Below are 21609 nucleotides of genomic sequence, written 5' to 3'. Positions count from 1 at the left end.
GTGTGGCTCTTGGACGCAGAGACAGAGGGGATTTACCAGCACATGGCTGGGGCGTGTGCACACAGGTGTCCCATCACCTACGCAGTCAAAGGACATGCTCCTTGCAGAGCAGCTGGCCTGGAGCAGGGTAGCATGGGAGTGCCAGTGCTGGTTTTTCTTCAGGAACAGGGCAGGCCCCATGGCTGGAGTTTTGAGGAGTAAGTTCAGAAGTAGTCTGCATCCCATGGCTGTGGCTCTGTGTCTTACCTGACTCCACTCTGCTCGGCAGACTCCAGCTGCCCGCTATTCCATCCAAAAGAGGGAAGCTGCAGAGCCAGGGGTTTGCTGTGCCAGGGTTTAATGGGAAGAGACCTAATGAGAGGGGGCTGCAGCAGGGGATCTGCCCCATAGGGGATAATGTGTAGAGAAGGAGTAATGCACTTCAGAGAAGCTGACTGAGCAGGTGGCTAAAGGAGATAGGAGCACCGGAATTGGAGAGGCTTCCATAGATATGTGATACTGTTGTCCATATCAGACAGAGCTAAATGGTCAGCAAGACAAAAGAAACACAAAGTTTAGGCCTTGTTTTCAAATTTTTTTTAGGAAATTCACTGAGACAAAGACAGGTCAACGCTCTTCTCTGGTGCGTTTCAACTGGTGGCCAATTGTAGCTGAGGGAAACCAGTGGAGTGGGATGCGTGTCTCTTGTTAATCCCTTTGTGCTGCTGAGAACCTGAATTGTCATCTTTCCCCCCCCTCAGGTGAGAAGCTGAGGAGAGAAATAAGCTTTACGTACTGGCATTAAGGCCGGCGAGCTCAGGCATCGTAAGGACCGTCAGGGAAACAAATTTGGGACCATCCAGGCTGTTCGAGGAAGGCTTTCCATCGACGCCGGTGCAGTGGAAAAGAGACAGGTGGCAGAGAGTGCCCATTGCGGTGTGTCTCAGGCACACACAGGTACACGGAGAGACCCCTGCGAGAGGTGGGACGGGCTGTGTGTGTGCCAGCACAGCATCTGGCGGCTCTGTGGTGCTCAGGCAGTGCTAGGTGAGGTTGGTAGTACATACGGTCACTGTTTTGTTGGGATAGAATAACTCCAATCACAGTCAGTTTTGCAGTGCGTTATTTTTTCCTCTAACAGTGCAGTTTACACGAGATCTCCAAATCAGAGATGTCAGGGATGTGATAGGGCACCTAGCAAATAGTAAGGCCAGCATGTATACACAGAGGAAGGCAAATCTATATTACATTCATAAAAAGCAATCCTCAGAACCAGGATTTACTAGGAAATATTTTCTTGTCTGTACCGTTTTTTTTTTTTTCCCTTTCTTTCTTTTTTTTCTTTTAATACTTAATTTGAGGAAAGTTACCCATGTTTGGAAATTTGCTGCCCAAGACTTCCTGTTCCAAGAAAGAAAATGTGGACAACAGGAAACTTCAATCACCTGAAGATGAGAAAGGGAACATCCCCTGATACGGCAGGGTCAGGCCTGTGGGGCTGCAGATCTGCTTCATTGCAGTTCTAGCTGCTGGCACTTGCTCTCACTGAGGAATGTACTTACCTTGCCCGCGAGGTCCTCCTGTCGTAAAATGCCCTGGTACTCATCTCATTTACCAGGATGGATTTTGGATGTTTAGCTGGTGCTAGAAGGTTCAATGAAGAAGGGCTGGAAGCAACTGTTGGTGCTGTTTGGAGTTGCTTGTTTTCATGTTCACACTCTAAGCAACCCTCCCCACCTCCCCACCCACCACAGTCACCTTCTCTGAGACTGAAAAACGGTCCGAAAACCCAGCAACATCTGTTCACATTCTCTGTTTTGCACATTGTGTAGTGCTCAGGTAGAACCTCTGGAGGCTGACTGGTTCCACTTGCAGGTGGCAGAGCTTTTTAGCCTTTCCTTTGCTTTTACAGGGTCTAAGAGGACATAAAGATTAAGTGAGATGGATGGTGCCTGCACACCTTGCTTCCCCATGGGTTATAGCTCTCACCTCTCTCTCATGTAATAAGAAACAGTAATGAAGCATTACTGTTTCAAAAATAAATAGTGCAGTGCATTGCTACAGTGTTTTAAAAAAACACATTTGCATGACTTAGAGGTTTTAGATGTTAAATTAGCTTGTGATTTAATCATCTGATATAAAGTCTTGAGCACTAATGCCATTTCCTTGTTACCACTGAAGTGGGTAAAAAGGTGCGGGTTGAATATCAGGAAAAGGTTCTTCAGCAGGGGGTGGTGGGCATAGAACAGGCTTCCCAGAGCTGCTGGAGTTCAAGGAGAGTGCGGATATGGGGTCTGATTTTTGGGTTATCCTACGTGGAGCCAGGAATTAGAATCAGTGACCCTTGTGGAAACCTTCCAACTTGAGAAATTCGGTGATTCTAGAAGCGATGATGTTTTAGTACTCTAAAAATCTAGCAACAGTTTTGTGTGCTTTTTAAGAGCGCGAGTTTTGGGGCGTGAAGTTTGAGTGTGTTCCTTTAAGAATGCAACCACTAGGAGACACTGTCACTGCATTTATGGCTGTAAATCAGGGAAGCTGCAGGTGTCTGGGTGCTGAGTTCAGCCCCATGGGTGGGTTGCCCTCCTGGGCATGGCTGGGAACTGCCTGGGCAGCAGCCTGTCCTGCTATGGGCATTTGGTTGCGAGCCCCTTGTTTCAAGAGGCTGCTAACACAGACACAGGCTCCTCATTCCCTTTAGTCAGAGTGCCAGACACCAGTTCAGGGCAGGTTGGTGTAAATAGCAGAGATGTTACCTCTATGGGTAGGTAGTACCCTATACGGCAGGTGGGTATGTGCACGTAGGCACGGATTCTACTACAGAATAAATGCAGTGAAGGGGGGCAGGACACTGCCAACATCACGATGTTTGCAAATACAGGAGTCTCTGAGTAATTGCTTAGCATCGTGATTTGATTAGTGAAACAGATGTAAGTGCTTCACAATTTTATGTACACTTAATATAAATGGTGTTTACATAATATGCAATGGCTTGGAGGCAGAGTTCCCATTTTGTTTGGAGTCACAAATGTGGTGCGTGCAGTCTACAGAGATCACTCTCTTTAGGTTTGTCATTATTGCTAACTCATTTAGCAGGAGAAAAAAACCAAAACAATCAAGCAGTGGTCTGTTCCTCCTCTCACAGCTTAACTGTTCTTACTTTCTTCTACTGATGCTCTCTTTAACCCAGGTTTCACTGTCTCTGAAGCTACAGTTACACAGGCAGGTATACAGTCCATCTATGCCACCTCACCACCACACAGCGTGAATTCAGTCTTATAATACTATAATGGGATGATAACAGCAGGGTTGCAAAGTTGGCTACAGCAAATGAGAATGAGCCCAAATACAGCAGCCACAGAAATGAAGGAAAAGAGCTGCTTACCTTTAGAAGACTTCAGGTAGGAAGGGATCTCCAGCAAAAGATGCCCTCACTACCAACCCTTAAATGAGGTCTGGGAAGGGATGGATTCTGGCTCCACCCCTTCCAGTCACTCAGGTGTATTGCATTGCACGCACCTGAGCTCCCCTGGGTTGGCCCTGCCTTCCCACCAGGTGTTCAATCACTGCTTCAAGCCCTGACTTAGCATTTCCACTACAGATCCAGATCAGATGATTCCATGATTAAATTTATCATGATTCAATTTATTTTCTTCAAAATTAGCCACAGCATATTGTATGGTTTTTGTACAAGTTTTCTTCTAGCTATGGAAACGTAATTGTTGATCAGTTCAACATATAGTTAACGTGGGAGGCCCAGATAATAAATACCTTACCCAGCATCTAACCCTGTGTATGCATGTTACCTGTCAACAGTTTTTGTACAAATTTGAACCTTGAGAATGAATTTATTATACTGGGTTAGTGTTTCAGTCATGTGGCTGTGGTGGTTTTGGAGTAGAAGCCCTAAAGTCTTCTGCTGGATTGTTAAGACAGACCCAAAAGGGAGATTGCCAGCCCATATTATACACGTAGCCTGGAGACAATGGGACACACCTCACTGAGTCAGAAAAACTAGCTTTGCATTTCTTGGTAGGGTTCAGGCACCTACGTAGGAGAGTGGGTGTGCAAGATCTGCCACTATGTGTACACAAGCACACCCACAGTTTTCTTGTCATTTTGAATTTTTACTCTGTAATTTACCCACAAAAGTCCTCAAAATGGAAACGTGATGAAATGTGCTGGTACGAGTATTTGGATATTCAGAGGATTCAATCCTCCAAGTGCTCTCACTGTTATTTTTATGGAGAATTTGAGCAGTACCAACTCTGGATGGAGATGTTTTACCTTATACTCTTTCTCAGACATTTTGTGGGGCAGATGAAATGGATGTAGCCTATTAATTAGACATATCAGCTGTGGCTCTGACTTCATTTCACTGTTGTTGATTGCAAATCTCTCATCAATGATACAGAATGAAGCTCTATAGAAGATAACATGTGTCCCTTAAAACTAATCTCATGACATGGTGACCTCATGACCTTTGGTTTGGCCTTCGGTTATACTTTCAAAGAGAAGTCATCATGGAGACATTAACTCAATTTTTTTAGACCCCCACATAAAGGAACAAATATTAAAATGTTTCTTAGAAAGTCTATAGGGCTTAATCATTCTAAACTTTTTGGGAAGAGCAGATTAGGGAATTGGACCAGATAGACAATGGCTGTTCCTTAAAAATGGCTGAAATTTTCAAATTGAGTCTTAGCTCATTGTAGCCTTCCCTGAGATGCATAAATGCATACATACACCCTCCTTGTGAACATCTGTGCAGACGTATATGTGCAAGTACACTGAGAGTTCCACTTAGGAAGAAGTACTGTATTTCTGTACTAGCAAGTTACTATATTTAATTTTCTTTTTTATTTTTCCATTTCCCCCTGACAATCCCAGTAGGACTGCTAATAGCTGTAAATACGTAACAGTATTTCAAGGGTGACAGTTTTTCTATTAAAAATACTGTTATAAAAACTCTCTTCTGTTCCACCTGCATAGATACCCATTGCTTCCAGCAGTGACCTCTGGCCAGTAGTCACTGCATGCCAACATTTAGTAGGCAGTGAAATCTCACCTGAAGCCTGATATTTCGTGATATGCTATTATAAGAAACACTCTCAGTATTCCTGGAAATCAGAGATCTTAAGGTCACATTGAAGACCTCAGATTTGTCGTTTCCTGCTTTCCCAACTTGACGTTCACAGGGCTAATTTTGATATGAGTCATCCATTCCTTTGCTTAACTTGTGAAATAATGCATCTTATATCTTACACCTTGTGACATGGGCAATGAAGAACATTCTTAGAAGACTTTAAATAGCTAGTACTACTTTTTTCTTTTGTCATGCACTGGCATTTGAGTTTCAGCATCTTCCTTAGTTGTACCAGGCTGAATGAAATGAGAATATAATCAGCAGTAGTGCTCTTGTAAGAGATGAGGCACGGACAAAATAAATATGTAGGTGCAAGTGCTGTTCCCACAAAAGTGCAGATATGCTTTTAAACCATGACACCCTGTGCTCATACCATGTGTGTCCAGGTGTGAACCTGCCAGGATTTACCACATTGGCCAGGAATTACAGTCATGTGTATTTGCAAAGGACAAGTCACACAGTATCCTTGGTTTTAGCCAATCTTCAGCTTCAGTTAAATAAGTTGGAGAAGGCTCCAGGACTGTGAACTCCAGGGTTTGCCTGCGACCCCTCCTTGCTGTGTGCAGGAGTGGGGCTGGGCCCATGCTTTGCCACAGTGCTCCTTCTCGGTACAGCCCTAACAAGTGGGCCTTCGTCTTCACTGCCTTCTCATTTAACAACTTTTCATTCTGTGTGATTTAAATCCCTTTCCCAGCCCAACATGTTGCAATACCCACTACTTAGAACGCTTAATTCAATGAGTTCTTGAAAACACTGGATGGATCTGTCAAATCCATCATCTCCGCTATTGTCCATCTGCTAATGAAAGCTCCTCTTTTGCCAAGTCAGTACAATATCTGCCACTTTTGGCCTCCAGCTCGTTAAGCTAAAATGCTATTTCCAGAGGCAAGAAAGCAATAAAAATGAATGCACTTTTCTGTATTTAATCCTACTTTCATATTAATTTCAAAACCTCTCAGTGTACTTAAAGCTTTAAGACAATTAGCTGCAATACAAGTCTCAGTGCTGGGGAAAGATAACAGACAAGGTTCAAAGACCATATTTTCTAACATTTATATAGGACTTGAGGACCATTACAAGGAAGGTCAAAAAGGAGCCAAAACACAGAATAATTAAGGAACACTCCTGCTAATTGCAGGTTCCTTGGGAGAACGGCATGAAATTCACTGAAATGCCTGAGAAATCAAATTCATTGTAATACTTAAAGGAAGGGAAGGTACAAAGGGAATAAAAAAATTAAAAGCATTTAAAATTAAGTCTCAAATGCAAATGCTTGTTTACAGCTTTTGAAATATTTGCTCTTTCCATTTCTATTTCACACCTGTTTTTTCGAAGAAAAGGGCAATAAAAAAAGAAGACTAAAATGAACTAGTTGGAGATGAATGCTATGAAGGAAAACACATTACTGTGTATTAAGGAAACATTTGAGGTTGACTAAAGCAATATTTGCCCTGTGTTTGCTTTAAAAAAAAAAAAAAAAGCTACAAAATCGAAACATTTAAGTGTAACTGCAGCTGATCTTTTCCTTCATTGTTATTTTTTTCATAATATAACCACCAAGTCAAAAATCAATAAGTTTTTCCAGGCTTTATTGCTATTTTCTCAACGCAAGTTAAACACTAGTCTATTACTGCAGGCATTTAAACCTATCTATACACATATAGTTCTGTGTGCTTGGGGTCTAAAATAAAGTAATGAAGCACGTATACATCTCCTTTTGCAGCAGATTCATTTGGTAGATTTTGCTGCTGTTTCTGTCCTATTTTTGTGTTTTAAGTCCATAACATTATCCTGCATTTCTGCAGCAACTTCTAACTTTTTTTTACCAGGTCTCTGTGCTTTAGTACTGTTTAGTTTGGAGTGAAAGATTTCTTTTCTTTCTCTGGATGCATACAAATACGTATCTGATTTGAACTTCTGTTTCTTCACTGGTTTTGTTTCCAAAGTTACCAGGAAGTTTTGAGCTTCTTCTGTATCAGTCTCAACAACTGTTAGTGCATTTTGCAGTGTTGATTTTCATAGCTGCAGTTTTGTTGTGTTGATTGTTGATGGTGGTAACCATCATACTGGTAACCAGCATTGGTTGCCTGTCTTCTGTGGGATGTAGGGAGGTGGGCAGGATGCAGCTGCCATTCCAAAGTCTGGCTCCATCTTTACTTTCTCCTCTTACATCCCCAATAAGAAAATCAGCAGGCAGTGCTTTAGAGTGGTTAATTTGAGGCAAATTTAATTTAATCAATTTAATAATTTAATCAGTCATCCTTTTGGCATTGCAAGAATAATCAGTCATGTATCCAAGTATAGAATCTGCAGATGAGATGATGGCTAGTCCAGTACTAGAAGGCTTAGAGAGGGTAACATTGAAACCTTCATTCAAACTGGAACTTGCCAGAAATTTAGATGCATTTCTTTGTCCCTGTATCTCAACTCCAGATTAAACTCTCTTAGCCCTACTACCAAATCTGTGCTTCAAACCTATGAGTAAATGCACCTTCTACCTACTATTGGCCTCCTCCAGACACACACTTTGTGGCTTGCAGGTCAACTGACTGTGTCTGCCCCAAGGCAGGAGCCCCAGCCTTTCCCTTTCCAGCTGTTTGTTACACTTTCCTCCTGTTATTTACCTTGGCTCTTGGAGATTTGCTTTCTCATGAAGACTGTGGCAGAGATGACAGGTAACTGAGTCACTCACACAGTTCAGCCTCTGATACACTTCCTGCTGTCCACGCAGCATGTCTGGCATCTGCTGCACATCAGTCTGCTGTTGCTTGCACCTGCAGTGCAGGGATCTTAGGGCAAGTGAGCATAGTGAGCACCCTCTGAGAGGTGCTGCCTGAGCCTCAGGTGCACCTTTCCAACCTGGAGGAGAAACGTTATCAGGGCCCAATTTAGATCCTGAAGGTGGTGTAACTGTATTAACCCAGCGCTGTATCCAGGCTAATGACTGCCTCTTAGCCAGGTTAATTAGCTTGAGTGCAGGAGAGTGCGAGTACAGATGACCTGGGCTAGCACAGAGGAAGGCATGGTTACGTTTCATGCCCCAGGTCAGGTCCATACAGAGCTTGAAAGCCTGTTTCTCAACAGGCTTCGTAGTCTGAGGAAAGAAGGTCAATGCTGTTTCTTCCAAAGCGTGGAAATTAGGGCCAACATTTGTGATTTCTAACTACCATTAAAGATGGCGTCTTCCTTAATATAAAAAAACCCCAAGATATGTGACTGTTAACTGGGGGTACAAGAACACACTGGAGGGTCTCCAGGGCTCTCTTTGAGCCTCCACTAAGCTGAATTCACCTTTACTACAAATACACAGCATACTGCGTATGTTGCCCCTGTGCAGTGCGCCCACAGCTCTAGTGCTGGTTTATCTGGTCATCAAGACCCTCAGGTAAGTGCTCTCTGCTGGACAAGCTGCTACTGGGCTCCTGAGACACATGTGCGTGTGTAAGCTGCTTGTGAGCAGCAAAGCAAAAGCCTTCTGAGTTTATCACAAGCGTAGCAGGCTTTGTCTGAGGCAGAAAGCAGTCTTGTTAATTAAGCAGCTGGCTCCTTATCTTTGTGAGAACAGCTCTTCCAGGAGTAACTGACAAATGTTCGCCTTCAGAAGCGAACGCGGGTAAAGCCCATGGCACTCACACTCAGGCATGCATATGGGAATTAATTAACACCTGGCTGCTATTTATATCTCAGCAATCTAGGACAGGAAGCGAGGAACAACTCAGAATCCCTCAGCTGACATTTTAGGGCATTTGAAGCAGGCAGATGGCAACGTCCTGTGTTGGAAAATGCCAAGAGGCGTGACTCCCCTGGGCACAGAGAGTGCAGAAGAGCCCCCTCAGCCCACTACAGCTCCATCCCAGGAGAAGCTCAGGACAGACAGTGTTGTACCTGGGGCAGCTTGCTGTCTCTTACAGACTTCCAGCAAAGTGCTGCAGCTTGACCATGACACTATGTACTGCCAGAACCTTTTTGTGCTCTGAACACTTTTCTAGCTTAAAAACAACAACATCACACACTCAGTCATTATTACCCTTTGACTTCCCTGGGAGAACGTGAGTAAGGTGGTGTCTGAAAGCAACTTAATTTGTAGGGGTTACTTATTCACTGAAGTACAGAGAAATGCTTCTAATTCAAAATAGCAGTGGTGTTAATCTGGACATACTGCCTAAATCAGGAGAAAAGAACGCACTGTACTGTCTTAAGGGATGGGTTAAGATGTAGTCATAAAAAGGCTTGAATGCCAAGATCTTTATTCCTGTCCATTTTGAGCTGCAGGCTGCCCCCTCCCCCCCCAAACATCCTGTGGAGCTAGCATATGGAGCCTATAATAATAAAACCACGAGGAACAATATTATGTTAGTGAGATTTTCCCCTGTATCTGGATCATTTGATCTAGATTTCACAAGATTGATCTGTACAACTGATTTTCCAAAGCAGATAGCTGTACATCATGCTATTCAGACTCTGCATGAAACCAGTTCATTCACAGTCTGCGTGACAAATTGGTATAATGACTGTATATGATTGAACATAGAAAGTTGCCATTTGAAAGCTGCTCAGGAGGCACTGATGGAGACCTGTCAGAATGGGACACAAATTGGGCAGGCACAGCACGTGGGGGCAAAGGACAGCGGCATCTGGAGGTCACACTCAGCCTCAAGGCTGAAAGTTGAAAAGGAGGGGGCAGATAAATTACTATCTTGAGTCTGCTTTGGGTTTACCCTATGCTACACGGTGGCGATATATTGTCCTCTAAGTGAAGTATTCCTATAATTTTTTGGGCACCATAAGGCAATCACTCTAGCTACCATATACTGCTTCTTCAATTATTTCGAGGGGGAAAGAGAAAGGAAAGGAGGATTTTAACTTCCACACAGTTTCTCTGCTATTTATACTTCTGCTCATAAGGAGTCATCAGAAAAATATGAATAGTTTTGGTGACCTCCCTTTTCAACCATGGCATGTTGAGAGCGGCCACATGGAGGCGTTGTTTTCCTAAACTGGTTATTAGTAATTCTGTCATACCAGAATGCAGAAGAGGTGCCTTTCAGGGCTAAAATTAGAGGTACTGGAAGATAAACGTCTCCTAATTTATCTTGTCTGAACAGAGGAATAAGAGACAGCTCAGAAGTTCTCATGTTTATAGATGGAGAACTAATGCATACGTTTGTTTGCTTTCACATGGGAATCTGCAGCTGTGGATTGAGCTGAGCTAACTGTGCCTGTGTCTGTGCTCAATCAGGTGATACAAAATCCTATCTGGATCCTGTACTTTTTCACCCTAGGTGATATTGGTTGCTGCCTTGCTGCCTGCCCAGAGCAGAAGGAGGCCAGAGGAGAGGCTGAACTTACCTCTTTGAGTGGACCTGCAGTGGCTTCTTCAATACTGTGAAAAGAAAGTATCAGACAGTCTTCAAGTTCATTGAATTTCTGGAGAGTACTTAGGTTCTCCCTTTGCTGTCTGAAAACTTGACAACAACTGTTTATTTTTAGAGTCAGACTGAGTTTCTCAGAATTTTTTAAGCACTGTTGTGCAACTGATGAATCTGCTGACGGTGGCTGATTCATGAAACTAGGCTGTTAGGCAGCGAAACATACATACCTAAAGGAGAGATAGGACATTGCCTAGTGACGGGAAATACACTAGTGCCAGGTCTACACTGAAGGTCAGAATAGGAGGATCCTTCTTGGCAGATGACCACTTTATCACCACTCACTGATCTGCCACTCAATGTTTTATGAACTACTGTTAAAAAGCACCTAGGAAATGGAAAGTCAAAATGTATTGGAAGCCCATAGTTTCTTTAACACTATTTCATGTTTCAACAGGTAGGTTCTCTCTCACACATTATGCTTTTAAGATTCTGCCTAGCAGGACAGAATAGCAAGACACAGAAAAAAAAAAAAAGTTAATCAGTTGAAGAAGCAATTACATAAACAAAGTAACACTCTATTAGGTTTTTTTGTTTTGTTTTGTTTTTCCCCTTCATGACAATATAGAAGAATGGAATAGCATGTTTCCTTGAAACTGACCATAAAGAGTTGAGTCAATTGTGTTCCTTGTTTAAAGTTGTTCACACATCTAGGGAGCCACAGAATACATTTCTTCCATATAGACACACACTATATGGAATGCATGCTAACATGAATTCTCTTACAGGTCCAAGTGGTGACGTGCCACAAAGATGTTTCTCAGACATAGCTGACAAACATGGATTAATTTTAAATTGGCCCATTTGATACACTACAAAGCTTAACTAAAGCAGAGCTAGTTTAAAACGTATGATAGTTGCTTGGATATTGCTGGCTTCAAAATACACATACAGCCAAAATCTCTCCCTCATGTCCTGAGTTCTTGGAAAAAGGAGCATCTGGGCTCTATAAAAGGCCCATTTATAACACTATAATGTGTTGGAAGCAGAGTCCCAGGCTGCAGCAAATGAGAATAAGTTCAAGTGCAGCCATGGGTGTAGAAACAAATGGAAACCAACCAACCAACCAACCAACCAACCTTACCTTGAGAAGGTCTCAGGTAGGCAGGGATCTTCAGCTAGAGATGGCTACACCTCCACTACCAACCCTTAAATGAGGTCTGGAAAGGGGTGGATCCTGGCTCTATCCAGTCACTCAGGTGCACTGCATGCAGCTGAGTTCCCCTGGGTTGGCCCTGCCTTCCCACCAGGTGCTCAATCACTGCTTCGGGCCCTGACAGCATTTGCACTATAAGTTATTCCAGTATAAGTTAGAATATACTGGATAGAGCTTTAATTTGCACCCATAGGGACAATTTCTAATGGTTAGTGAATTTGCTAGATGTTCTCAACCTTTCATTTCCTTCTCAGCAATTCTTTCATCCAGAGTCTGTGGAGAAGGTAGTGTAGGCGCTGGCTAAGCCATCTCTATGTCTTTCAGTGTCCTCTCAGATGAGCCTCCATCAGTCCAAGAATTATACTCCTTATTCCTTTTGAAATCATAGAATCATAGAATGGCCTGGGTTGAAAAGGACCACAATGATCATCTAGTTTCAACCCCCCTGCTATGTGCACAGTCGCCTGTCACTAGACTAGGTTGCCCAGAGCCACATGCAGCCTGGCCTTGAATGCCTTCAGGGATGGGGTATCAGTACTCAAATGTGCATAGAACAGAATAGGCTTAGGATTTTGGCCTTTTTGGCCTGCTCTTCTAAAATCCTTTAATGTAGCTAACAGTCACCCCTGACAAATTGTTCCACAAATTATTGGCATTTTCAAGTGGTCAGTGTTAACTTGACACAGCGATTCATGTGTTTTGTCAAGCGTCAAAATGTATTGCACAGCTGAATTAGCAGAAACTTAGTTAAAAAAACCCAGCAGTAATAGTGCAGACAATGAGGCTCATCCGGTCCCATGTGGGCTAATGGTATACAGTGAGAAAAATTACAGTAAATATCTTCGGTAAAAGCAAATACTGTGAATTAGCTAGGCCTTTTTGTTGGATAATTTTGATTAAAAATCCACCTCAAAAAAATCAACGCACAACTTGGCAGAGGACTGGTGACTCTCCCAGAAGAGATGCCCCTTTTCTTTCTTTGCTCAATATGGTCACAGCAGTTTCCACCTTTATCTATGGATTCCCTATCAGTAACACCACTCAAATGTGTTTCAGTGGGTTTCAAATCAATGCATACACGCTACATGATTTCAGGGCTATATGCCAATTTTGTTTTAAATACATCCTTCCAGGTCAGTGGAATCATGCATTAGGTGTTTCCAAGTGAGAAAATGAAGTTATGTTTCATGGTCTAACTAGCATTTGCCCCTACTGAATTCCACCTACAGAACAATTCTGTTATATTGTAGGGTTGTTTTTTGTTTTACTATTCACTGATGTACATCCAAAGTGGGAATTTTCTACAGCACGTTCAGCATCAGCATGGCTAAGGCTTGTACTGCAGGCCCTCAATGCTCTGCTCCTCAATGGTCCCTGGCAGGCCTAGGAAACAGTCTCTTGTGTGAGTGTTCTTAGCAGCCATGAGGGGAAATATGTGCATTCTTGTGGACATCAGTGTTCATATGCAGTGTCTCACAGATTTGTCCATACAGAAATCTTACGTATGTTCTAGTGTACCTTAGACCTGATAATTTGTCACTCTCAATTTTTTGAACAGATCAAATACTAAAGGAGAGTTTAACAATTCTAATTACAAACTCTTCTGACTATGCTATAAGGCTCTGTTGATAAAAAGTAGAAACAATCTATTTTCTCATCATGTTTCTTCTTCAGCCTAGTGGTAATGGTTGGTCAGGTGAACTAGAATCAGACTTGTTAGTTTTTGGAACTCATTCATGATCTAAATATTTCGCTGAGAGGGAAGCAGGGGTAAAGAAGAGCATGGTGGGGTTTCCACAATGCTGTCCATATACTTGTTCTAACAGGTGAAAGGTAAGTATTCTGCCAATTTATTACTATTTTAATGCTTACTCATTGCAAGAATGAGTAAAATTTAATTACAAAAGAATGTGAGGAAGGTGGTACATGTTTAATTGCAGCTCTCCTGGCCGACTATGCATAGTTTTTTGGGGTTTGTCAGCACGCACTGCCCTGACTGATTGCCCGTGTTCCGACAATTGTTTCTCCTCAGTTAAAACAGAGGCATTTTTTATTTCAAGCTTAGTCTTTTTTTTTTCCTTTTTTTTTTTTTTTCCTTTCTTTTTCATGAGGCTATTATCTGTATGGCCAACATCATTGTCAGTGAGTATGCTGGTCTTGGCTCAAGTCTGAACTTCCTTATGATACTGATAGGCGGCATCACACATAAATTCTGAAGCTTTGCTAGATTATTTGTTGATTTGAAAGTCTTTCGTTGGGAGTCTTTCACAGCTACTGACAAACAAGCTCATACTCATTCTGGAAAGGTATGGGCTTGCCTTCTGTGAAGTAAGCTGTTTGGCTAATAGTCTGTGTGTTGGCTACTCTGCTAATTTTCCTGCAGGTACACTTGCCTCAAAGCAAATGCAAAGTACCTGCTATACCTTCAAAGTGTAAAGTAGGCAGCATGGTATATATGCATACCTTTGCCTGCATCACACTAGGTTCCTAGACTTGGAGAAGTTTTTCTATCCTAAAAATCACATCTTCTTTCCATTCACCACTTGTTTGCCAGCTTCGTTTTCTCTGGCTGCACTGAGCCCACTTGCTGAGGCCAGGAGATGGGGATGGAGAACCGACTTTGCCTTCAGTCCCTTCTGACTACTGCTCGGTAGCATACGAGACACTCTGCAAGTTTGAGCCTGGCAGCTAATAAAACCACTGGATTTATTCACAAAATGAACTTGACTCATAGTTACTTATCTTAGAAATGTAATTCAGCTGTGTCAGAGCCACAGGCCTTTGCTTGTTGCAGTCTTTGCCCTGTTCCCTTGTGTTGTAACCTTGTGCCACGGGAGTGAGCAGAGCAGGATGGGGGACGTGGAGCTGTGTCTGCCCAGTTGTGGAACACTCATGAAAGCAAGCAGCAGCAATGGCACAGAGAAAATAAAAGGCAGAGCACAAGGGCACTGGTGTGAAGTGCAGAAGATTCCCAGTTCCTCTATTGCAGGGCCTTTTGCTGACAGTGAGTGCTGCCACATGGTAATTAATATGTCACCATAAGGACACACCAGGGCTGTATGTGAGGCTGTAATTAGCACAAAATAAAGATAGCTAGGGAAAACCAAAGCAAGCCAACTAGACACTTTCCTAATGAGGCTGTCAGGAAAGTGCTCACAGATGGCACGTGGACTTTTTAAATGAAATAATGTCAGTAAGCTAATGAAACTGTGTTTGGGAATACACTGACAGTACTACTTCCGAGTAGCAGTCACGGAGTCACAATTTTTCCTGCCTTAGAAAGATATGAACCTGGAATTCAATTCTGCCAGCAGATGGACAGCAAAGACTCGCCACATTAAAAAATTCACATTCACATTACTGTAAATTTTTCTGTGTGTGAAAAATTCACAGAATTCACATTACTGCTTCATAATACACATCATGACATATTTGTAACATTACGGCTGTGATCTTCTGGGGCTCCCCAAAGCGGAAAGAAAAGGGAGTGGTGGTTCATATAATCAATGCCAGTGTATCACATATTTTTTTTTTAAAGATGCAGTAAAAGATCTGTTTCTCCCTGAGCATTTGGATGCTCTGGATTTCGAGTAACATAGTGGCAAAATTGAAATGGGGACATGCAAGTGGTTGCTTGATGTACAAAAAGAGCTGGGCTTTGTTAGAAATGGACTTCAAAGAACAGTAATGTCAATACTGCCTTTTTGTATAGTTAGATGTAGATGTTTCACACCCTTGCTGCACTGCCAGTGAGCATGAGGCAGTCTGGGGGTTATTTGATGGTGGGCAAATGTGAGGTTGCTCAGCTGCTCTGGGCTGGAGAGTTTCATGGCAGCTCCAGGCACGGGGAGTTGTGACTGCCTAAGCAGTGGGCTAGTGCACCTTATCTGTCAGGTTTACCAGCATGTGTTTTGGTTCACACAAACCCTGCTGGTCAGCCTGAGCAGAGGGAATTTGTTTCTGTTCCCTTGGACTGTTTGGACAGGAGAAATCAGTACTGCAGTGCATCAGCCAGGCGGCAGGCTGGCCCCGAGTTAAGTTGTAAGACTGTGGTTATTTTAGGGCTGGCGTCTGAACTGAAAGAGCTGCCCTCTGACTTCACCCTTCTCTAAGAAACTAACATTCCTTGCAGAGAAGCAGACACAATTCTTAATACAGTTCTTATGGTGCTGTTCATGCAAACAGTTGTATTCCAGCGCTACACACAGGAATATGAATGAGCGTGCCTTCATGCTGCTAAGAATGGCCTAAGCTACAAGAGCCACCTTCTGAATTCCTGGGCAGCAGCACAAAGCACCTGTGGATCCCACACCACTCCTCCTGACTTACTTTGATATTCCAGGGAACTGAAGAAGTTGTGCAAAAGTGGGCTTCTGGAGCTGATGTAGCATGGAGGGCAGTTGTACGTACTGGTGTATGCACACCCACTGGGACAAATAGATCCTGTTACAATGTGGACATGAAACCCAGCAGAAAGAAAATGGAAACGAAGAGTATTTTTTTACAACTTTCCCTCAGGCAGGTGACATTGCAGACAGTGAGATTTATTTTCTGCTCCTGTTCAGTGGTCATCACTCTGCTGACTTCTGTGCAGTTCTGTCAATTTGTATCAGCAGAGGCTTGACCTTCTGCTTGCCTGAAATTTATAGGGACAATGCATCAATCAGTTGCAGAGTGCATGTTTTATGGGGCAGCATCACCTTTCATGTATACACATCTACCCTTTGTCAAGACATGCACTGTTCGTGTTCAAAGCAGCCCAAGTATGTTTTTGTGAATAGAGATCTTAGGCATTACTATGGTAACCTAATACTGTCATTCAGGAGTAAATTATTTATGCTTTTCAGCAGCAGAAAATTGAAAATCCTATTACTTATGGCTGTGCGCTGCGGTGTTGTGTGTTTTATTATGAAAATACTGCGAGATATCCATAGCACTGGGAGTTCACAGTACAGTATGTAAGCCAGAAGCTTTTTTTGTTTTCTTTATATATTTTTCCTGGAGCTTTGTCATTCTATTCTCAAGCCTTAAGCAGTTCTGGCAGCTTATTTAACTATTAACTGACAGGCAGGATAGGTTATGTTTAGGAGGGAGTCTCTTCCCCCGAGTTTCAAAATTCCAATTGCAAACTCACTTGTTATAAATATTGTATAGCACATGCCTCCTGACACTTACTATTTAGAATTTAGGTGGTAGCTATAAAAATCAAAATTGAGGAAAAAATGCGTCTGATGCCTGCTATTTTTTCATACAGCTTTTCTCTATAGTTATAAAAATATTGCAGAAGATTTAGAGGTTTTTAATACATTCAGTATTCTGAATAACTGCTGTTGCAAGATTTTATGCTACTTAAAAATACGATCTTGCTTATCAGATTTTCTCATGTTTGTACAATCAGTGTTCTGTAGTTATTCAGATTGGCTTAATATTTTCACACTAAGGAATAGCATTGGTGCTCCCAAATAAGAATTACATTCTGCCTGTGGCAATTTTTTGTTAAAAGAATGGCAGAAAATCTTTGAAATTTGATTTAAGGAATGCACAGGTATTAACTTTCACTGTCCACAATCAATGAGTCAATGGGGGTCTTCTCCTTCCAGCCCCAGCTTTCCCTATTGGGACGCCTGGTCTCTTCAGGTGTCGCTGTATGCTGACAATTTTTTATTGTTACCCTTGTTGATGCTGATTTTCCACAGCTTTTCTCTTCTTCTCTTCACGCTCCAGCTAGGCTTTGATGTGCAGAAATAAGACCAAAGGCAGGTTTCATGTGCAGGGTTTGAAAAGCAAAGCTGATGGTCTAGGGCAGATACTATAACCCCATCAGCCAAGCAGGCATGAGCAGTATCTGTCTGGCTGTCCATCACAGCCTCTTAATGAGTCCTTTGGAAAAAGATAAAGCCAGGAAATCAGAGCTATGAGATGCCTTGCTTTGCTGGCACACCTGGCAGGTACCTTGATCATTTCTGGGAAAAGCAGTAAACTGAAGAATAGGCAGTTTTTTTTGGCGGTTGTTCCAGCCAGATCGTGTTTCTCTGCAGCTTTGTAGAAGTAAATGTGTGATCCCATTTCAGAGAGATTGTGGACTATGATCAGCCAGAAAAGCTGGGATTAGGTTGGGCCAAGCAACTGCCCCCAAATAAGCAGCAGCACAGCAGGCTGCTTGGAGAAACATAATGCTCAGAGCACAGAGACTTGCTTTTTGTTAGAAGTAAGTTTTTTGTGCAAAGCCACTGAAATAGAAAGGAAAAGCAGGGCCAGCTTTTGCCTTTATTTCCATGGGAAGGAAAATCTGTGATTTTGGTGGAAGTTGTAAGGAAGAGCTGAGATGCACTGCTGCAGGTTGGGACCAGTGTAAGTAGGATCAGGAAAGGAAGGAAATCAATTTGCCTAGTCTCTGTGAGATACAGTTGGGAATATTCAGATTAAAAAAGGGGAAAAATGAGCTTCAATTTACTGGAAAAAAAATAAATACAAATGCATACACATATTTATGTATTAATTGCAAGATTCATTTGACTGTTGCATTGGAAGGGGTTTTTAATGAAAGATAAGTTCCTTAAACCTTTAATGGACTGACTGGACAAATCATGCCAGTATATCTCAAGGCACACAGCTTGCTTTCCCTGGGAATTGGGCTGGTAACTTAGTAGGCACCTGGATTAGAGATTTATTGGAGAGAAGAGAGGTCCAAAGGCACTAATGCAGAAGAGAAACACCTGGTCTTCCTTTTTCTGCAGTGGCATCCTGTTGTCCTCTGATCTTGAGAGCTTCCATCAGGAAGCGCAGTGTGCTCAGTGTGCCTAGCAGCAAGGAGGACATTTCTTCATCAAGAGTTGGACTCGATGATACTTATGGATTCCTTCCAAATTGGGTGATCTTAAGATTCTATGATTCTGTGATCTGCACCGCTGTCCAAAAGCTGCTCTTTAGGAGGAAAGAAAATATTTCTTCCTTGTGCAGAATGCAGTGAGTGGTGGGAAGTGGGAAGGGGTGGGTATTTACTACAGCCAAGGAGTGATCCTGAAATGTAATTCACTGAAAACAGGCAGAAGGGATGGACAGGCCTGGTCTGTGGAGTATGTGTGGGGCTATAGCACGAGCAGGTGGGCTCTGCTTGGCAGATATAGCTATTCAGTAAACTCAGATGGAATCATGATTCAGGAGTATTCAAGGCCAACTCCCTCTTCCTTGTGACTGAAAAAAAAGAAGCATTACAAATCGGATGGAAACAAAACAAAACAAAACAAAAACAGAAAAGAAAAAGCAAAATAAAAGAAGTAAGCTTTTGTGAAAATCCTCATGGCTTAGGAATACTACATAATTTTTGCCTGCTCTGTGCTTGTTATCACTCATCCCTCAGGGCAGGATGTAACAGACCTCCTGAAGCCTGGCTAATACAACTGTGTGCTGGGGAGTGGGAAAGGGCCCGGACTCTGATGTGCTCAGAGTACTGATTTGGACACAGTCGTTGATTGCTTCATGGCTGAGACAAAAATAGAGAATTACCACACATCCCAAGAGTTCTGATGTAGCAAAAGCAGTGCTGCTTTTTTGCTATTTTTCGCCCTTCCCTGACACCTACTTTTTGTCTTTCAGCCTGCAGAAGCCTAGTGACCCTTCAGGACAGTGGGTGGCACAGGACTGCGGGTTGGCAGTGCTGAGTCCTGCCCTGCTTGCTGGATTTCTCCTGCAAGGGTGTGGGGCCGTTGGTCAGGGGATGTAAAATCTCAAATTCACACCACAAAAGGGGCAAAATGCTACAGCTAAAGCCTTGTTTATAAAATTAATTCAAATATTTCTAGAGACATTTACTTGTATTTATGAAATGTTCCACTATTCAGGCATTCAGTAAACATCTCGAGCTGAATAGTACATCTAACTATCATTTCACTAAAATGTGGTCTCCAGTGGTTTTTTATACTTGTATTCCTTTTCTTCCCTCTACAGAATAGAAAGGAGAGGAAGGTTAATTTAAGCTTGGGGCAGAAGAAGTCAAGCTTGATTTTGCAGTGTCTGCTCATTAGCAGCCCTACTTGGAAAAATGAAGACTATGCTCACACTGTGTGCAGAGCAGAGCACAACAGGGAGCTAATGTCTGGACTTTGTTCTTACTGAAGAAAGTCAGACTGAGGTCTGGGCTTGAGACTGAAATTAGGAAAGTGAAATGGGAATTTCCTGTCAGAGCTCCCCCATTTTCCAAGTGCGGATTAGGAAAACATATTTCGTGCTCAACCTCTGCTCAGCCAGGGTTAATTCAAGGCTTAGGTTTTCACTTCAGGACACAGGGAGTGTGCTATTTGCCCTCACCACGGCCTTCCCCATACTCACATGGCTGCTGTGGTGGTGTTTTGAGAAGGCATTTCTGCTTCTCTGACACTGGAGAGTTCCCACCTCTTCACTGCACAATGGCCAGGTGACCCTCACCTTTCTGCTAGCTGCTCCCCAGCACCTGTAATAGCCAATACCACCACAACAGGGCAAGGGGACACTGTTTTAGCAGCTGCAAGGTCAAGGAGAGAAGAGTCATCTAAAACTCCACCATTCCATAGACTGATATGTGTTTCTTCTGCAGCCCTTTTTTCCCAACAGCCTGGCTGGAGAGGCAAAGAAGAAAATGGTAAGAAAATCTGAGCAAGCAGATGTATGTTTTTCTTGTCTCTGAGATGCAGTGGATAACTGCAGGCAGAGCAGATAAATCCATGTATTGCACAGCTGCTAAAAATACATGGGAAGAAACAGGAGACAGTGAAATGCTTGTGGCTTCCCCCAACTTCCCAGGCTGCACTGTAGTTCCACAGAAGCATTACATGACTTTTGGCTCTTTATGTGCCTTCCTTACCTTCTTCTAAGGATGGGTATAAAAGAGGATTAATTGAAAACGTAGTCAGTGTCTTTGTGCAGCTCACCACCAATCTAAGCTAAGATTTACCTAGAGATCAGCCTAGTCCATGGTGCAGCAAAGATTAGTCAGGCTTTAAAATAAAACTCTTTGGAAAAAGTTCACTATAAATAAACAGTCATGCTTTTATCCACAAATAGATACAAGGACTACAAATAGACACCAGGGATTAAGACAACAAGGACTCACGGTTAAAGAGGGAGTGAACACCGGTTCTGTTCTGGGATGTGTAAAGTACGAATTTTCACACTTCTGTGATAGATGGGTTGTGGTGGAGCCCCAGGTTGCTGAAAGAAACAGACATTCTAGGTTATTTTTAGTGGTTGAAGATTATCGTGTTATTAAGTGTGCATAGAGACATGTCTGTGGGACTCTTCTAATGAACAATATTCTAATGAACAATACTGACATGCTTGGTGCCTCAGAACTCCTCGGTATTTGGAAAAGAATGGGGCTTTACAGCCCTGATGTCTCTGCAGGGGATTCAGTACGCCAAACCTGGCTGGAGGAAAGAAGTGTGGCTCCCCAGCCCAGCACAGACTGTAAAACACATTGACTGGCTGAGGGAGACTGATAATTAGGAAGAGATTAAAGGCAACCAAGCAATCAAAGCTCTTTGCTATGTGTTTGCATTAATGCTTATTCCACATCAGTGAACACCAAAACACTGCTGTAAGATTACAGCCACTGTAGTCTCAGAGGAAGTAATACTGCAAAGGATCTGGGAGGTTTTCCATCCCTCATCTGAGAAAGGATGATTTGCTCAGCTCTCACCTCTGACCAGTCTTTGCTAAAACAACAGGGCAATGAGGGACATCTTCCAGTTCCTGCCTCCTACTCCAGAACGTCACTGTCTTCATCACTAGGCAAGCTTTCCTAACACCTACCAGTATCTGCTTGCTATACATTAAATTCTTTCCTTTCTATCCTAATAGAGCAAGGAAGGTTCAGTACATCTCGTATATACCTTGCAGTAAGAACCATTGTTCAAAGTAAGTTA

General features: G+C 42.7%; 1 protein-coding gene and 1 long non-coding RNA gene across 4 annotated transcripts in view; one reads left to right on the top strand and one right to left on the bottom strand.

The window, feature by feature from the left end:
* Window positions 1-11664, bottom strand: part of LOC128086535 (uncharacterized) — a 61860-nt gene extending 50196 nt beyond the window's left edge. The window contains exon 1 of the long non-coding RNA XR_008209404.1: window positions 11639-11664. This is a non-coding gene — a long non-coding RNA (uncharacterized LOC128086535). The remainder of the gene's footprint in view (window positions 1-11638) is intronic.
* SLC1A2 (solute carrier family 1 member 2) overlaps window positions 1-21609 on the top strand; it is an 84810-nt gene that overhangs the window by 2177 nt on the left and 61024 nt on the right. Inside the window, exon 2 of one of the 3 annotated variants that reach the window (XM_052695244.1) lies at window positions 741-936. The exons of the other annotated variants lie outside the window; for them this stretch is intronic. The gene's annotated coding sequence lies outside the window, so the exon portion shown is untranslated. The remainder of the gene's footprint in view (window positions 1-740; window positions 937-21609) is intronic. 3 annotated transcript variants of the gene reach the window in all.

This window comes from Tympanuchus pallidicinctus, unplaced genomic scaffold (genome assembly GCF_026119805.1).
Source record: "Tympanuchus pallidicinctus isolate F22 unplaced genomic scaffold, pur_lepc_1.0 scaffold3, whole genome shotgun sequence".
Taxonomy (NCBI): Eukaryota; Metazoa; Chordata; class Aves; order Galliformes; family Phasianidae; genus Tympanuchus; species Tympanuchus pallidicinctus.
This window is presented reverse-complemented; position numbering and strand designations above follow the sequence as displayed.